This window comes from Solanum dulcamara, chromosome 6, assembly GCF_947179165.1.
Source record: "Solanum dulcamara chromosome 6, daSolDulc1.2, whole genome shotgun sequence".
Classification (NCBI taxonomy): domain Eukaryota; kingdom Viridiplantae; phylum Streptophyta; class Magnoliopsida; order Solanales; family Solanaceae; genus Solanum; species Solanum dulcamara.
Window position 1 is genome coordinate 21,005,700 of NC_077242.1, and position 20,209 is coordinate 21,025,908.

The window sequence follows — 20,209 nt, forward strand, 5'->3', positions numbered from 1 at the left end:
GGGTCAAAATTTATCTTTTGTTTTCTCGTATGTGGCCATGAGATTTGATGTTAGTCCCGAGACATTGATAGAATCTTTCTCCATTTATATTCCCGTAGGTGAGTCAATTGTGGCTAAAAGAGTCTTATAGAAGTTGTTCGGTTATGGTTTTCCATAAAGTTACCCTATGTGACCTAGATAAGCTTGAGATGACCGATTTTGATGTTACCCTTGGAATGGATTGTCTATATGTATGTTATACTTCTATTGATTGTATAACCTGAGTGGTTAAGTTTCAATTCCTATATGAGCCGGTCCTAGAATGAAAGGGTAGTAACTCTGTGTTTAAAAGTCAATTCATTTAGTGCCTTAAAGCTTGGAAGATGATTTCCAAGGGTTGTATTTATCATCTTGTGAGGGTTAGGGATGAGAATTTCGAAGCACATATCCTAGAGTCGGTTCCCATTATAAATGACTTTCCGAATGTGTTTCCCGATGATTTATTCGGTGTTCCTCCCAAAAGGGAGATTGATTTTGGTATAGACCTTCTTTAGGATACTCAACCTATTTATATCCCTCTTTGGCGGATGGATCCAGTAGAGTTAAAGGAGTTGAAGGATCAATTGAAGGACTTGTTAGAAAAGGGTTTCATTAGGCCAAGTATTTCTCTATGGGGTGCTACCATATTATTTGTTAGAAAGAATGATGGTTCACTACATATGTGCATTGATTATCAACAATTGAATAAGGTAACCATCAAGAATAAGTATCCAATTCCTAGAATATATGATTGTTTGATCAATTGCAAGGGGAAAGTTTCTCCCCCAAGATAGACCTTCATTTCGGTTATCACCAATTAAGGGTGAGGGTGTGTGACATTCCCAAAATGGCATTTCAAACAAGATATGGCCATTATGAGTTTTTAATCATGATGTTTGGTTTGACTAATGCTCTTGTGGCTTTCATGGACTTAATGAATAGGTTGTTCAAGCAATACCTAGATATGTTTGTGATTATATTCATCGATGACATTTTGATTTACTCTCAGAATGAGGAGGAGCATGAAGGTCACTTGAGGATTGTGTTGTAAACTCTAAGAGACAAATAATTATTTACAAAGTTCAACAAATGTGAGTTTTGGTTAAGGGAGGTGGCCTTCCTTGGTTATATTGTGTCTAATGAACAAATTATGGTTGATCCTAAGAAAACTGAAGTGGTTAAGAATTGACTTTGACCATTATCTCCTTCAAATATTAGGAGTTTCTTGGGCCTAGCCAGCACTATAGGAGATTTGTGGATGGGTTTTCATCAATCTTGTCACCTTTGACCAAGTTGACTCAAAATAAGGTGAAGTTTCAATGGTCGGAAGCGTGTGAAAAGAGTTTTTAAGAATTGAAGGATCATCTCACTACCACTCCTATCTTGACCTTGTTGGAAGGGTATGATGGTTTCGTGGTGTATTGTGATGCCTCAAGGGTTGGTCTTGGTTGTATATTGATGCAACATGGTAAGGTAATAGCTTATGCTTCTAGGCAAATTAAGGTGCATGAACAAAACTATCTTACCCATGATCTTGAACTAGCGGCAGTTGTATTTGCCTTGAAGATTTGGAGACACTATCTTTATGGTGTCCATGTGGATGTGTTCACCGATCATAACTGTTTATAGTATGTAGTTAAGCCAAAATATTTAAACCTTCGGCAAAGGAGATGGCTTGAATTATTGAAGGATTATGATATAAGTGTGTTGTATCATTTGGGCAAAGATAATGTGGTTGCCGATACACTAAGTAGATTTTTCATGAGTAGTGTGGCACATGATGAAGAAGATAAGAGAGAATTGATTAAAGATGTTCATAGGTTGTCATGGTTAGGTGTACGTTTGGTTGATTCCAATAATGGAGGTGTTCTTGTTTTAATGGTTCGAAATCGTCTCTTGTAGTGGACGTCAAGGCCAAGCAAGACCAAGATCCAATGTTGGTTGAGTTAAAAAAGTCAGTTTCCAAAAAATCCATTGAGACTTTTTCCCAAGGGGAAGATAGTGTGCTACGTTACCAAGGCCGATTGTGTGTACCTAACGTTGATGGGTTGAGAGAGTTGATATTAAATAAGGCCCATAGTTTCCAATACTCAATTCATCCGGGTTCCAACAAGATGTATCATAATTTGATAGAAGTGTATTGGTGGAATGACATGAAGAAGGACATAACGGAGTTTGTAGCTACGTGTCAAAATTTCCAACAAGTTAAAGTTGAGCATCAATAACTGAGAGGTCTAGTCCAAGATATTGAAATTCCTACTTGGAAATGGGTAGATGTAAATATGGTTTTTGTAATGGGTTTGCCTTGTACTAAGAACCAACATGATTCCATTTGGGTTGTTGTAGATCGGATGACCAAGTCGACTCATTTTCTATCGGTTAAGACTTTCTATGGTGCCGAAGATTATGCTAAGTTGTATGTACGTGAGTTAATAAGACTTTATGGTGTGCCATTTTCTATCATATCGTATCGAGGTACATAATTTACTTCACACTTTTGGAGGTCGTTTCAAAAGCATATTGTTAAAAAGGTTAAGTTAAGTATCGCTTTTCACCCTCACACCGATGGTCAAGCCGAAAGAACGATCCAAACTTTAGAGGATAATGATAAAGGCATGTGTTATTGATTTTAAAGGAAGTTGGGATGAACATTGGCTATTGATTGAGTTTTCCTATAATAATAGTTATCACTCTAGCATCCAAATGGCTCTTTTCAAAGCATTGTATGGGAGGAGATGTAGATCCCCGGTAGAATGGTTTGAAGTTGGGGAGATAGCCTTGATTCGTCCAGATTTGGTTATCGATGCTATGGAGAAGGTAAGAATTATAAGGGAGAGGTTGAAAATAGCTCAAAGTCATCAAAAGTCCTATTTCGATATTAGGAAAAGAGACCTTGAATTTGAAAGGGATTATTGGGTCTATTTGAAGGTTTCACCCATGAAGGGTGTAATGCATTTTGGCAAAAAAGGAAAATTGAGTCCTAGATACGTTGGACCTTACAAGGTATTGAGATATGTTGGCAAAGTGGCTTATAAGTTATATTTGTCATCTGAGTTAGCTATGGTTCACCCGTTGTTTTATGTGTGTATGTTAAGGAAGTTTGTGGGTGATCCAAACTCCATTGTGCCATTGAAAGATTTAAATGTTGAGGCAACTTTGACTTATGAAGAAGATCATGTGTAAATCTTAGACCGGTAAGTTAAGAAGTTAAGAAACAAAGAACTTGTGTCCTTCAAAGTGTTATGGAGGAATCAACAAGTAGAAAGTGCTACTTGGGAGGCGGAGGCGAATATGATGAAAGAATACCCGTACCTCTTTCCCTCTACTCAAGCCTAAAGTGGTAAGTTGTTTTTATTTGAGATAAATTAAACTCTTACGTATTCAGCTCATCATATGTCATTCAAATGAATGCATGTTCATGAAAGAGTTGATTTTAAAGCCATGATTTTATGTTAACGAAGTTTACATATTCTATGCATTTTCAAATGTCCTCATGTACATGTTGGGTTGCTAGTCTTGTTTCCCATGTCCTTTCTATATTAGTTGAATCTCATTCGAGGACGGATGTTCCTAAGGAGGAGATATTGTAACATTCCTTAAAACGTTCATAAGTGCCTTAAGAATGCCTTGGGAATGGGCCGCTCGCGTAATGCATTTTTCTTATTCTTTTTGAAAAATCCGAGTTCGGATGTCGATCAAGGAGTCAAAATCTATGGGAAAATGGTTTCGGTGGATTTTTAGGACTTGTGTATTAAAAGATGAATTTTGTCAAAAATTGCACAAAGTAGTAAGGTGCACGACAGCTCCGCGTTGCCTACTTATTCCCGTTCAATGTAATTTTTTCCTGAGTTAAAATCTGGCCAAAATCTCATCCGTTAAAAATTAGCCTATCCGAGAGCAGCTCTGGGTCGCATACCTGAGAGATGTTTTCCATCCGAATTCAGTGTTTAAGTAAGGACACTTTACACTTTTTCCTAGTTGTTAGTTAACCTGAATGTTTTTACGGCCTAATTCTACTCTATAAACTACCCTAAACCCTTAATTTCATCCATTTTTCTACAATTCATCTACTCAAATATTTCTCTCTCTACAAGAGGCTCTCAAGGACTCCATTGAAGACTTCCAAAAAATTCACACAAGCTCTCCATCAAAACTCTCAAATTCTTCCAAATTCTTTTGTCTTCTAACTCAAGGTATGTGGGGATTGATTCATGGGCTCTTTTTACCCATGATGACTCAAAGATTTCTCAAGTTTCCATTAAATTTATAATTGATTAGGAACCCTAGTTTTGATGAGTTGCATTGGGCTGATTTGATATCATTTTAAAATGTTATCAATGATCTTTATATGCATGTTCTCATATGAATTGCATGATTTCAAGTTGATTTATAGATGCCCATGCATAAAGCTATATTTTGAAGCTATGTTTATGAATTTAAGATGGGTTTATGAGTTGATCATGAGTTTAATGATTTTCAATGAAAGTTTTATATGTGTTAAAGTTGAGATTTATAACTCTAAAGTTAAAGTTGAGATTTATAATTCTAAAGTTAAAGTTATGATGATGATCAGAGTTAAGATCAAAAGATGTTTAAAGAAGGTGATAAGGACAATTCTCACTGAAGTTATCGATTCTTATGAATCACTAAATAGATTAATTATTCCTAATATGTTTTAAAGATGGATTTATATGTAGTTACTATCTTTCCCTACTATGTTATGATTATGTTTTGATGAGTTTCTATTGGGATACTGACTAAGCACTGAGAGAACTTCTAGGTGGAGTTCGATCGGATAAGCCAATCGGTTATCCAAAGGAATCCTAGTAGTAACCTAAAGTCCCAAACTATATTGCCCATGTAGGTTGCCTTCATGGCCTAGCTAGTGGATCCACATATCCAGTTGAGTTGAGTAGAGTTCCCTTTGGATTATACCCTAGCAAGGTAGCCTTCCGCGTTTCAACGCAGGAGTCATCAAATTCCATGTAATAGCTTGCATGGTCTTAGTTGTCGGTTAAAGGTCCTATCCCAAAAAAATTCACGTTAAAGCTATGAGATGTCAAGTTATGAGTTGGAAGTTGAAGTTCTTATGATATGCATTGACCATGAGTTCCATATGTTTTAAGTTGCTTTTAAACTATACTCATGTTCATTATGATTGGTCATGCATCCTATGGCATATTGATTACAATCTTTACTTGTTCATGCACACCTCACATACTTAGTACATTTAAATGTACTAACGCTTATTTTGCCTACATTGTCTCATAATGTAGGAATGGAAGACACTCACGATCACCCCACTCGTGGCTAGAGATTTTCTTTAGATTTCAAAGAAGTTGGTGAGTCCTCATTCTACTGAGGACAAGACTTTTATTCATGTTACATTTTACACTTTCTTCTATTGTTAGGGTGAGCTATGAGGTTGTCCTAAGCCTCTGTCAAAGACTAGACTAGAGGCATATTTAGACGATATTCATTGGTGTAGTCTGGATTTGACGTTTATAGACTTAATTTCCCTTAGTCTTATTCTCCACTTAATGATTACTTTTGCTCATATTTATGTTGTTCTTTACCTTATGTATGCGATGTATTCTATGATGGCTTATGGTTGGGATCCCTAGCATCCCAATTGCCGTGTTACGACTATGATCTAGGTCGGTTGTGACACCCTATTAAAAATTAAAATTGGATTGAAAAAGTTAACCAAGTCTGCGACGCGGAGTTGTTCCCTGATAGATCAATTTTGAGCGAATGAGGATTTTTACCAAATTTTGATCCAATGGAAAAATTGCACTGTATGGGAGCAGGTCAGTGACATGGACCTATCACGGACCTTACTGAGAATGCAATTTTTGAAAAAAATTTATACAACAACAACAACAAACCCAGTATAGTCCCACTATATGGAGTCTAGGGAGGGTAGAGTGTACGCAGACCTAACCCCTACCTTGAAAGATAGGGCGGCTATTTCCAAAAGACCCTCGGCTCAAGAGAGGAAAATAAGATAAAAAGTCAGATAGGGACAAGCATATCGAAAATAAGATAAAAATAAGAAATAACAAAAGTGAGAAAGTTATGATAGAATAGTACGAAAAGAAAGAGACATTTACTACGATAAATAAATAATATAATCAAAGTACAATGGCCCTGCGCCTATAAACAACAAGACAATACAGAAATCAAATGACAATAAACATTGAGTAGAACTACAACTACTATGTGTAAGAATAAGTCACCTAGCATTTTATCCTAATACGTGTCCTCCACAAAAGAAATTATAGTGCGCTACTGCACCTACTAATAGGGAAGAATCACGGGACTATTTACTAGCCTTCTACCCTAATGTGGATCCTCCACACCCTTCTATCTAAGGTCATGTCCTCGGTAAGCAGTAACTGTTCCATGTCCTGTCTAATCACCTCTCCCTAATATTTCTTCGGCCTACCCCTACCTCTTCTGAAACCATCCATGACCAACCTCTCATACCTCTTCACTGGGGCATCTGCGTCTCTCCTCTTCACATTCCCAAACTATCTCAGTCACATTTCCCGCATCTTGTCTTCCATTGAGGCCACTCCTACCTTGTCCCAGATAGACTCATTTCTAATCCTGTTGCTCCTAGTATGCCCATATATCCATCTCAACATTCTCATCTCAACTACTTTCATCTTTTGAAAGTGAGAGCCTTAACTGGCCAACACTCCGCCCCATATAACATAGCCGTTCTAACCGCCACTTTGGAGAACTTGCCCTTAAGTTGTGGTGGTACTTTCTTATCACAGAGCACACCGGAAGCGATCCTCCATTTCATCCACCCTACACCAATATGATGTGACACATCGTCGTCAATCTCCCTGCTACCTTGCATGATAGACCCAAGGTACTTGAAACTACTTTTCTTTTGGATGGCCTGGTCACCAAGCCTAACTTCCGCACCAGCCTCCTGAGGTATCTCACTGAACTTGCACTCTAAGTACTCTGTCTTAGTCCTACTCTGCTTAAACCCTTTAGACTTTAAGGTATGTCTCCAATCCTTCATCTTAGCATTAACTCTACTATAAGTCTCATCGATCAGGACTATGTCATCCGCAAAAAAGCATACACCATGGCACCTCACCTTGAATTTGTTGCGTCAATCCATCCATCACCAAGGAAAATAAAAATGGACTAAGGGCTAATCTTTGATGCAACCCCATTACAACTGGGAAGTACTCTGAGTCCCCTCTTACTTTCCTTACCCTGGTTTTGGCATCCTCATACATATCCTTGATCACCCTAATATACGTCACAGGTACAGTTTTAGCCTCCAGATATCTCCATAGTATCTCTCGTGGAACTTTATCATAAGCCTTTTCTAGATTGATAAATACCATATGCAAGTCCCTCTTTCTCTCTCTATACTGCTCCACCAGTCTCCTCATAAGATAGATGGCTTCTGTAGTTGAGCGTTCTGGCATAAATCCAAACTGGTTCTCTGAAATAGACATGCCTCTCCTAACCCTCATCTCCACCACTCTTTCCTACACTTTCATCGTATGGCTTAAAAGCTTGATACCTCTATAGTTATTGCAGCTCTGAATATCCCCATTGTTTTTGTATATAGGGATCATTACGCTGGACCTCCATTCTTTGGGAATCATTGCTGTCCTAAATATCACATTAAATAACCTAGTCAGCCACCCCAAACCTACCGAGCTTGTGCTCTTCCAAAATTCCCAGGAATCTTATCAGGTCTGGCCGCTCTTCCCTAGTGCATCTTATGCACAACATCCTTAACCTCTTCGACCGAAATACTCCCACAACACCCAAAATTATGAAGCCTCCCGATATGTTCCAAATCTCCCAACATAATCTCTCTATCCCCTTTTTCGTTCAAGAGTTTATAGAAGTACGACTGTCATCTCTGTTTAATGAAGGTCTCCTCTACCAAAACTTTTCCATGCTCTTCCTTAATATACTTAATTTGATCCACGTCGCATGCCCTTCACTCTCTCACCCTGGCTAGCTTAAAAAATTTCCTATCCCCGCCTTTCTCTTCTAGTTCAGCATAAAAGTGTTCAAAAGCAATCATTTTTGCTATCAAAATCGCCGACTTCGCCTCCTTCCTCTCTATCTTATAAAGTTCCCTATTTGTCCACTTCTCCACCTCATCCTTACTTTCCATCAGCTTTGCATATGCAATCTTCTTTGGGTCCACCTTCCCTTGCACTTATCCATTCCACCACCGGTCCCCTCGATGCCGGCCAAGGCTACCTATCGAGACTCCCAAAACTTTCCTTACTATAGCCCTAATACAGCTAGCCGTCCTATCCTATATAGTGTTCGCATCACCACTACTATCCCAGGCCCCCATATCCTTCAATTTCTCTCCCATTTATAGGGCGCTATCCGTGGTCAAACTCCCCCATCTGATCCTAGGTCTGTCATCTCCGACCCTCTTCTTCCTCGTCATTTTGATCCCTAAATCCATCACCAAGAGCTTATATTGGGACATAAGGTTGTCGATCGGAATGACCTTACAGTGTTTGCACACACCTTTATCATCCTTCCTAAGGAGTAAGAAATCTATTTGAGTCTTAGCCATCGCACTTCGGAAGGTTACCAAGTGGTCCTCCTTTTTTGGAAAACTCGAATTGGCTATCACCAACCCAAAATTTATGTTTCAAAATATTTGATGTAAAAATCAACCGCGACCATTTTTGCAATGTTTAACCTTATTATATCAAATTCCTACCTTCAAATGCCCGGGATATTATATTATCCCCCCTTGAAAACATTCATCCTTGAATGAGGTAGGACTAGCTTGAGTAGAGTAGAGTAGAGTGTAAAACAACCCAGCATGGATGCAATAATGCAATTTAAACATCATTTTATATTAGATTCATGAGTATATATGCTTGTAATAATACATAGAAAGGTTGGAATGTAAGATTTTTGAGGATTTGCACATGAATAGCTAAATATCTTAGGACAGAATAAAAGGAAAGGGATAAGGATATCATTTCATCATGTCCGCTTCTACTTCTCATGTAGCACTTTCAACTTCTTGGTTCCTTCATAAGACTTTAACAGATACAATTTCCTTGTTCCTTAACCTTTTAACTTAATGGTCCGATTTCAGCCGAAACCTTTTCACATGTCAAATTTTCTTCAACACTCACACTACCCAAAAGTACAATAATATTGGGATTACCAACACATTTTCTCAACATTGATATATGGAATAACGGATGAACCGAGGCTATTTCCACTGGCAAATCAAGTTTATAGGCCACCTTACCAGTACGCCTTCTGATCCTATATGGGTCTACATACCGTGGACTAAGCTTTTCTGTCTTTCCGAAATGCATTACCCCTTTCATGGGCGAAATCTTCAAGTAAACCCAATCTTCCATATTGAATTTAAGTTCTCTTCTTCTAACATCCGAATAGGATATTTGACGACTTTGGGAAACCTTAACCTTTCTCGAATATGTTTGACATTTTCCAAGGCCAACACTAACTCGGTCCCTAACAAGACACCTTATCTTACTCGAACCATCCAATAGGCGATCGACATCTCCTTCCATACAAAGCTTCAAATGGTGTCATCCCGATTCTTGAATGGTGACTATTATTGTAAGAAACATCAACTAACAATAGGTGATTATCCTAATTTTCTTTGAAATCAAACACACATTCCCTCAATATATCTTCTAGAGTTTGGGTAATTCTCTCGGTTTGTCCATTATTTTGAGAGTGAAATGTGGTACTTGGCTTGACCTTGGTGCCAAGACCCTTTGAAAGAATTTTCAAAAGCAAGAAGTCAATTGAGTACCACGATTCGAAATAATGGACAATGGAACACCATGTAACTTTATAAATTCCTGAATATACATTTTGGCATAGTCTTCGGCACTATAAGAAGTCTTAACCGGTAGAAAATGGGCTGACTTGGTCATTCTATACACTATCACCCAAATTTAATCATGTTGCTTTGGAGTAAGAGGCAAGCCCATTATGAAGTCCATGTTCACATCATCCCATTTCCAAGTAGGAATTTCAATATCTTAGGCTAGACCTCCCGACCTTTTATGTTTTTCACTTGCTAGCAATTTGGACATTCTGCCACAAACTTTGCTATGTACTTCTTCATAACATTCCACCAATACACTTTCCTCAAAGATTTATACCTTTTGGTGGATCCCGAATGTATGGAATATTGAGAGCTATGAGCTTCACTCAATATCATTTCTCTTATGCCATTAATATTTGGAACACATAACCGACCTTGGTAATGAAGTACTCCATCTTCCCCTTGTAAGAAAACTTCAACCGTTTTATTAATGACCAATATCTTCCACTCAATCAAGGTTGGATCCATGTCTTGTTGTGCCTTCACATACGCTACCAAAGATAATTCTGGACCATTTTGAACAAGAATTACCCCCAAGCGGACCAATCGATATACATCTTCAACCAACTCCTTCTTATCATCTTCAACATAAGCAACACTTTTCATGGATAACCGACTAAGAGCATCGGAAACACTTGCTTTATCCTGATGGTACAACACACTCATATCATAATCCTTTTAAAGTTCAAGCCACCTTATTTGCCTAAGGTTCAAGTCCCTTTGGCTAAACACATATTACAAGATTTTGTGGTTGGTAAATATGTCAACATGCACCCCATAAAGATAGTGATGCCAAATTTTCAAAGCAAAAACAACCACTGCTAATTCAAAATCATGAGTTGGATAGTTTCGTTCATGCACTTTTAGTTGCCTGGAGAAATAAGCTATGACCTTGCCATGTTGCATCAAAACACAACCCAATCCAACCCGTAAGGCATCATAATATACAACAGACCCATCCGGACCTTTCTGCAATATCAAAATAGGAGTCGACGTAAGATGATCCTTCAATATTTGGAAACTTCTTTCATACACATTCGACCTTTGGAACTTCACCTTCTTTTGGGTCAACTTAGTTAAAGGTGATGCAATAGATGAAAACCCTTCTAGAAACCTTCTATAATACCCGACAACTCCTAAGAAGCTACGAATATCGGAAGGAGAGAATAGTCTAGGACAATTCTTTACTGCCTTTGTTTTCTTTGGATCAACTATGATACCATCACCGGAAATAATGTGATCAAGAAATTTCATGGACCTCAACCAAAATTTACATTTACTAAACTTGGCAACTAATTACTTATCCCTCAAAATTTGCAACACAATTCTCAAATGACTCATATGCTCTTCTTCACTATAGGAATAAATTAATATATCTTCAATAAAGACCACTACAAATATGTCTAGGCACGGTTTGAAAATCCAATTCATTAAGTTCATGAAAATAACAGGAGCATTTTTAAACTTGAATGACATAACCAAAAACTCAAAATGGCCATACTTTGTTCGAAATACCGTCTTGGGGATGTCACACTCCCTCACCCTCAATTGGTGATAACCAAACCGGAGATTAATTTTGGAGAAGTAATTTGCACCTTGGAGTTGATCAAACAAATCTATCACAACCCGAATTCGAGCAATGGTGGCACCTACTATAAACCTCGAATAGGCAAGCCAAACGCAAAATCAAGCAGAAGTCAAATTTCAATTTAATTACATAATAAATAACATAAGAAGGCAAAAGCAAGACAAATATAATAAAGAAAATTGGGCCATGGTATAAATATGTAAATACGATACAAAATATATGAAAAGGCCCAAAGGTGACAAAATTTGAAGGACTGATACTTGACCAAACCCTGAACCTAGTGTAACCCATACAGGAGCTACTAAGTACAAAAGCTGACAATGTATATATACAACACAAATTTGACTATCCAAAAGTACAAGTCAATACAAAAAAGGGAACCTAACTAGCATATGGTTCAATCAAATTATTAGTGCTACATTTATGAAACTGAAAAGACCATAATTATTTCTATTTTTGATCTTTTACCACTCCATCAATACCATTTTTATCATGTATTCATAAGAAGTCCATTTGTATATCTTTTTTGTCTCATGAGATGGAAGGAGGGCCAAATTTAATTCAGTAAGTGAAAAAAAAGATATTCTTAAGTCATTTCAATTATGTTAGAGATATTTTTACCCTATTCTATTATGAATTTAATTATTTTAGTGGCATCACACTATATGAATTTAGATATTAAAAAGCTAACCGGAGCGCAACTTAAGTTTAATTATACTTTAACAAAGTTTGATTGAGGTGGATCAAACTCGGCTTGATTCAATACTATAAGAAATTATGTTTAGCTGGACTCAATTAGATTCGATTAGCTTAATTTGTGTCCAGGTCTACGAATAATTTATAAAATTTTCATGAAATTTTTGCATAAATGAACTCTTTTAGATTAATAATTATCCTTTTAAGATATTTTTTTAATTACGGTCTATAACATATTCATCTTAATTAATAACTAAAATCACCTCATTCACCCTCTTTCTCTTTCTCTTTCTCTTTCTCTTTCTCTTTCTCTCTCCCTCTCCCTCTCTCTCACCCTCCCCTCCCCCCTTTCTGTGTGCTGCTGCTTTTTCTTTTTTTCTATCTATTTTTCTCTTTCTCTTTCTCCTTTTCTTTCTCCATATTTTCTAAATAATAATTAATTATTCTAATTTAAAACTAATTTAAATAGTTTCGAAGTGTTTAAAATTCACATATAATACTTATAATATATTTGTCTTAAAAATATTTTAATTATATATTCACCACATTTATTGAAAGATGCATATAATATGTATCATAAATTAATTTCAAATTATATTTTAATCATTGTTTATCAAGCCTTGGAAACAACCTCTGGCAGAAATGCAAGATAAGGTTGTGTACAATAGACCCTTGTGGTCGGGCCCTTTCTCGGACCCCGCGCATAGCGGGAACTTTAGTGCACCGAGCTGCCCTTTTTAAAAATATTTTAGTTATATATTCACCAAATGCATTGAAACATGCCTATAATATATTGAATTCAAAATATAATATAATATTTTTTTATTTTTTCTCTTATTAACGGAATATATTATTACCTCCATCCCGTATTAGATGGGAACTTCCAACTTTATATGGTGATTAAAAAATCATTAATACATTGAAAGAATTTACCGTTTTGCCCTTTGTTTATATCAATGCAATATATATAGAGTATAGAAATAACTAGTATTGAAAATTATTTTCATTCAAAAGGTCATATTAATTGTAGGGGTAAAATAGAAAAAAATTAATTAATGCTATCTTGATTTAGTAAGTGATCAAGTAATATGAGACAAATATTTTTAGTAAGATGTCCATCTAATATGGAACATGTTATGTCGGAAAAAGACAGTTTAAAATGAATTTCAACTTTTTAGAAAAAAAATCAATTTTAGAAAAGAGAGTCGGTACTTAATTTTTAAGAAAAATCAAGAAACCTTAATTTTAAAGACCCTAACAGATTTAAATCTTAAAATTAGAGAAAATGGGTAAGGTTCAAATTTCCACTTTGAGAAGGTATTAGCATTCAAAGTGTTCGTTAACACGTGGTTATTCGACGATTTGAAAATTATTTGACTAACTTTTGAAAATATTAATTTTAAAGGAAATAAAGACTTTAACACTATTTTATTGAAAAAATGATCAAGCTTATACATTGAAAATAATATGAAAAGAAAGTAAAATTTATCAAAATGGCTAAATAAAGTTAGAAAATTATTTTAAAAAGTAAATTAACATGAAATGGTTTATCTTTATGAGAATCTAATTAAATTAAACTAAACTAAACTAAGAGTAATATCTAGGCAATCATAAACAACATAAGTAAATCAATTATAACAAACCGAATCAATAAAAATAAATAATAAATAACATATGAAAATATGACCCGACACTTAGTTTCTATACGTTTGGACTAAGTTATTGGGCCACCTGCGTTTTGAGCTTTTGGCCCAATTCTACTGTATATTACAACTGTATATATAGTGTATATCAGAGTGTATATACACTATATACAGTATATACAACATTATTTTCATATATCAAAATAGATACACATTGTATACCACATGTTTTTTCCCTATATCTGCTGTATATCATTATAAATCAGATTGTATATACACTGTATATCAATATATACAATATTGTTTTCTTGCATATTGGACTATATATATACTATATATTAGTGTATACAACATAGTTTTTCACCTCTATTCCGTGTATATAGTCCAATATCAATATTCAAACTATGTATATTAGCTTCCTTTTCATGTATCAACTTTTCAGCAATTCAACTAAGATGATAGGAGATTCAAAACTCAATGATATGCAAGGATAGAGTCCAAACATGGACTCGAATTGATATCACATGCACCAAAATAAAATTACATAAGCATCTACTCATTTTAAGCTAAACCAAGAAATATATCATGATATTTTAAGGTATCAAATTGATGAGCATCCTAGAGGTGACTAACAACATATATAAATGTAGACAAAGAAAAGGAAAAGGAAAAGGAAAGAAGAAATATATTCAAGTAGCTAAAGGACACGGAATTAATATATACATTATACTAAGTCAAATTTTAAAGAAAGAATTAAATCAATTAGGTCATGAAAGTTCTAACTAAATAATAACTTAAACATATTTTTGTTATCTAAATCATATTAAAAGAAGGAATTGAAAACATGAAAATCTATATTGTCAAAGAAAACTACTTAGAAAAATAAGGAACAAAAACTAAAAGCTTTCATGAAATAATCCTAATAAATGCTAGCTAATTAATCCTAACACATGCTAACTATAAGAAATTTCTATCATTAACCTAATTATTCGTAATACATGCTAACTAAAAAAAACTACGCATCAACTAAATATAAAACATGAAATAATTAAATAAAATAAAGCTAAGAAAAGATTTTACCTCTTTCCGGACAGCGAGACTGAAGACGACAAGCGAAAGAGGACTTCACCACCATCTAAGAGCTTGACGGAACTACAATCCAAAAAAAAATTGAAAATTTAGACTAAAACCTTTATGAGTTCGACGTTATAAGAACTCTATTCTTGGCCTAAATTTCAACTTCAATCTCCTATTTTCCTCGAAGAAAAATATAGATTGAAAGCTAGAAATTTTCATAATTTTTATGCTGGGGACAAGAGTCCAAAATCCTATCCAAGTAAAGAAAATTTCAAACTTTGGGGTGGCTAAAAAATCTCCCACTTCTTCCCCTCTTCTTAATAAGAATATAAGTCTTTATATAGGCTCCAAAAATTCTAAATCCTTCATGAATTTTCAAAGTGGGAGAACTGCATTTTTTTTAGTCATAAACCAGTTAATTTGAAAATATAAACTATAACTAAACTAACCTAATCAACATAACATTTAGTTAAAAATAAAATCTTTTTTGAGATGATTTCCGAATAATCACATAAGTAGTAATTAAAGATTTTGTTATATAAAATATGTATATTATCCTAAAATTATATAAAAAGACAAAAATAGTTAGGAATAACATGAAAATATTTATTTTTTATAAAATTTAATTATTTCAAAAATGTTCGAAATTTAAAAAAACTCAATAGCTAATTTGTGTTGTGGAGGATCAAAATTGGGTATCAACAGGACGGAGGTAGTATTATATTAAAAATATTTTAGTTATATATTCACCACGTGCATTGAAATATACCTATAATATATTGAATTCAAAATGTGTTATAATTATTTTTTATTTTTTTTCTTATAAATGAAATATATTATTGTATTAAAAATATTTTAGTTATATATTCACCACGTGCATTGAAATATGCCTATAATATATATAATATATTAAATTCTAAATATATTACACTTATCATTTATATTTTTTTATTGTGTTAGAAATTCATTATATATGTATTTATATAAAAAATTATTTAATTTAAAAAATAGTAAAAACATCATTTCTATAATATTTAATTTAAAATTAAGTTTTAAATTAAAAGAATTAATTATTATATCTGAAAGAGGGAGAAAGAGAAAGAGAAAAAATGGATAGAAAAAAGAGGTTGAGGAAAAACGAACAAAAAAGAATAGAGAGAAAAGAGAAAGAGGAGGAAAGAAATGAAAAAAAAGGAAGAGAGAGAAAAAAAACTTCATTTATATAAGGAAAGTAGGAGAGAAAAAAAATAAAAAAATAAAAGTGCTTTATTTTTTTACTTTTCGAGTAAGGAAAGTACGGTTATTATTTATAAAGATAAAACATATACTAAAATTTATAATTAATGTTATATACTATATTATTTAAGTAAATGAGCCAATTTTCATATGTTAAAATTAGGGGTGTACATGGACTGGGTTGGTTCGAATTTTTTACAACCAAACCAAATCATTTGTGTCGAATTATTAAATTTATAAACCAAATCAAACCAAAAAAAGTTGGGTTTTTCGATATCAATTTTTCTCAGGTTTTTCGGGTTTTTCATAGTATTTAATAAAAAACACAGAGCAATGTTTTTTAAAAAGAATTCTAGTACAAAATATCAACATATAAGATGGAGAGACCACACTGTTTGAAATTTTAACTTTATAATATAACTTTATAAGATGAGTTTTTTTTGTATATTATTTAGATGGGCTTCTCAAGTCCAAATCTAAATGTAAGAAAAGAAAACAAAAATTATGAAAAAATTTTAAAAAATATTTATAAATTATATTTTAATAAATATTTTTATGTATAACATAATTTAAAAGTAGTATATCTATAATCGGGTCGGTTTGAGTTCGGTTTGACTTTTTTTAGTTAAAATCAAACCAACCCTATAATGGTCGAATTTTTTTTCCAAACACCAAACCAAGTCAAACCAAGTCAAACCAAACCACTAGTCGGGTTTTTTTTCCAATTTGATGCGGTTTATCGATTTTCCCTGTACAGTCCTAGTTAAAATTAGTGTTGGTCAAGTTGAGATATAATTGTCTTAAAAAAAGAAAAGAAAGAAAAATCAAAACAAAGGCCCAAAATGGTCCCATATTTTTCGCTTTAAACTTAGGAAATATTACTTAATTGAATGTGTTTTAAAAATATTTCTCATTTTCAAACATACTTTTATTTTATTACCATTTTTAAGAATTACTAACAATGTTTTAATTAAATAAGACATTATATATACTTTTTTATTTGGGGAAAAGGAAAACGACGTCATTATCTCTCTCTTTCTCTTAGGGCTTTTTCTTTATTTTTTTGACTCTCTCTCTTTCTCTTCTCTTAGGGCTTCTTCATTCTTTCCTTATTCCTTCATCTTTTTGTTTGTTTCAGACAAAATTCGTAGGTTTTAAGTGCACAATTATAATGGAAGGCCAAAAATCTCCTAGAAGAAACCCACGAATTTGAATTGTTGATTCAACCGGTGGTGGTGAAGTGAATAGCGGTCCTACTTTTAGTTTGGAAATTTCTGCAAATCAATCTTCAGAAGAATTTGGTGGTGAGGTTAATCAAAATTTTCAAGCAATGCATGTAAAGAAAAAGGGCGGTAGAAGTAAGAAAAAACTACTGAGTTGAGTTCTATATCTAAATCAAAAAGAAAACGAGTTGATATTGCATCGACATCTAAAAAGATTGTTGACAGTGATGATGATTTTGAGGATTTACCTCCTCAATTTCAGTCAAAGAAAGTGAGACCTACAGTTGCTCAGGAGAAGAATCCAAAAACTCAAAATCGATTGTGCAAAAATACGATTCTGCTGGAGAGTCTATATCTGGTATGTCATTCTACCAACACATTATTTAACTAATAGCATTTTTAATTTATTTATGTGTATTTTCATAGTTTGTTGTTGTTTCTAACTTGTGTGCTAGATGTTGAAGAAAATATTTATGTATTTGATATTTTTATTATAGTCTAAATTTATTTGCTCAAGTTTATTATATTAGTGATTGTTGGATGTTTTGGCAGGAATTGTTAGATCTTTTGTGTTGCGATTTATTTATTTTTTTAAAATAAATAAATATAAATGAATTAAACTTTTAACTAAAATGTATTACATATACATTAAAGTTGAATTAGAAGAGAAAATGAAATTTGTAGTTAATTGAAAAAAGTTTTTTCACTGATCTGTTGAATTAGAAGAGAATTAGAGACGAATGAAACCTATAGCTAATAAAAAAAGTCTTCAGTAATCTGTATACCACAAAAATGAATTAAACTTTGAACTAAAATGTGTATTACACACACATTAAAGTTAAATTAGAAGAGAATTAGAAATGAATGAAATCTGTAGCTAATGAAAAAAGTCTTCAGTGATCTGTACACCACAAAAATGAATTAAACTTTGAATGAAAATGTGTATTACACACACATTAAAGTTGAATTAGAAGAGAATTAGGATGTTTTACCAAAGGTCTGTCTTGTTTTGTTTTCAAAGATAGTGTTGGAATCTAGTTTGACTGTATAACCACCCTTCTGATATTTCTAAAGAACATGCTCATATGAGGAATGTATTCAGTTTTTGCTCTGAGGTGTAGTTGACGAATTGATTGAAATGTGACTCTACTCGGTCTGTATTCGGTTAAAATTATGCATGTTTACGAGTTGCAAGCCTGTACTCCACAAAGAAGCCACATATATCTATTAGTCCTGTTGAACATTGTCACTAGTTTTGCTTCTGTTCTTTTTGGTGCAAATCACAGGCAACACATCTAGTATTTGATTACTTCTATGAGGGAATGAATTCATTCTTCTCAAATATATTTTTTTTGCTTTATTTAAGCCGAGGTCTATCAGTTACAATCTCTTAATCTTTAAAAGGTAGGGGTAAGACTGTACACACCACCCTTGTCGAATTACATTGGGTATATATTGTTGGTTTAATTTTTACTAGAATTTTCTCTAAGTATGAGCTGATATTTGATAAATCACTTCTATTGTATACACAATTGTAGTTTTTGCTTATAAAAGGAAATAAAGAGGAACAAAATGGTCCTTACTTTTGTTTGTTTGTTATTTCTTGGCATGCATATTATTTTCTAAATGTATAAACTTATTTTTACTACTTTGTTAATGAATTAAACTTTGAACTAAAATGTGTATTACACACACATTAAAGTTGAATTAGAAGAGAATTAGAGATGAATGAAACCTATAGCTAATAAAAAAAGTCTTCAGTGATCTGTACACCACAAAAATAAATTAAACTTTGAACTAAAATGTGTATTACACACACATTAAAGTTAAAATAGAAGAGAATTAGAGACAGTGATCTGTAAAGAACAAAAGTGAAATTTTTTGTGTATTTAATACTTTCATTATAGTCTATTTTATTTTAATTTGTGTATTATACTTTATGCTCTTTTAAACATAAAGAGCATATGAGAAGCAAATAAGCTAAAATTGCTAGTTTTTCAAGTACACAGGTAGTTCAAAGTATACCTCAAAAGTGCAGTGCCGCAGAAATTTTTCTGAAAATAAAGTGGCACCCTCCCACCTACGTACATCAAGAAGAATTTATGCAGATAACTTATATCCTCTTTTGGTGACTGCAACAAATAAAAAGATACAAACCAAGTTTGTCCAATTAGCTACTCATTAATTAAAAAGAAAAGATTTTGGCAAATGGGTATTCTTGCCTGCACAGATTGTTGGTATAATGAAAACTTTGAGGGGATATCATTGATTGTAAATGAAGAATTGAGATCATCATGACCCTCTTCTTCATTTTCTTCTTCTACTACTTTGGTCTCCTATGCGTTGTGTCCTTTCTCTGCATATTTCTAATTGAGGTTAGTATGTTGCTGTTGATTTTAAACATTGTTGTTGATTTTAATTGAGATTACTATATTGTTGCTGGTTTTAAGTCCTATTTGAGGGTTTATGTTAAGATATAATTATCTATAGTGATAGATTGATATTATTTATATACAGGATCGTAAATTTTGGAGACATCCAGATATTTTGTATTCTTCAAGTAGGTGGTCGTCATATACTAATCATGACGTGATTGAGAAAACAAAACTTTCTTTATCTGAAAAATAGCTTGAGTTGTTTAGGAATACTTGTTTTGGTTACTTTCTTGACCTTCCGAAAGTGAACGCACAACTCCTACTTATTCATTGCCTTATGAACAAGGAGTTAAAACACACACCAGATGATGTGTTTACTGTTGAATTAAATGAGAAGAGGTTATTTTTTGGGCTTAGGGAATTTGAGTTAATTACAGGCTTAAAGTGTGTTAGTG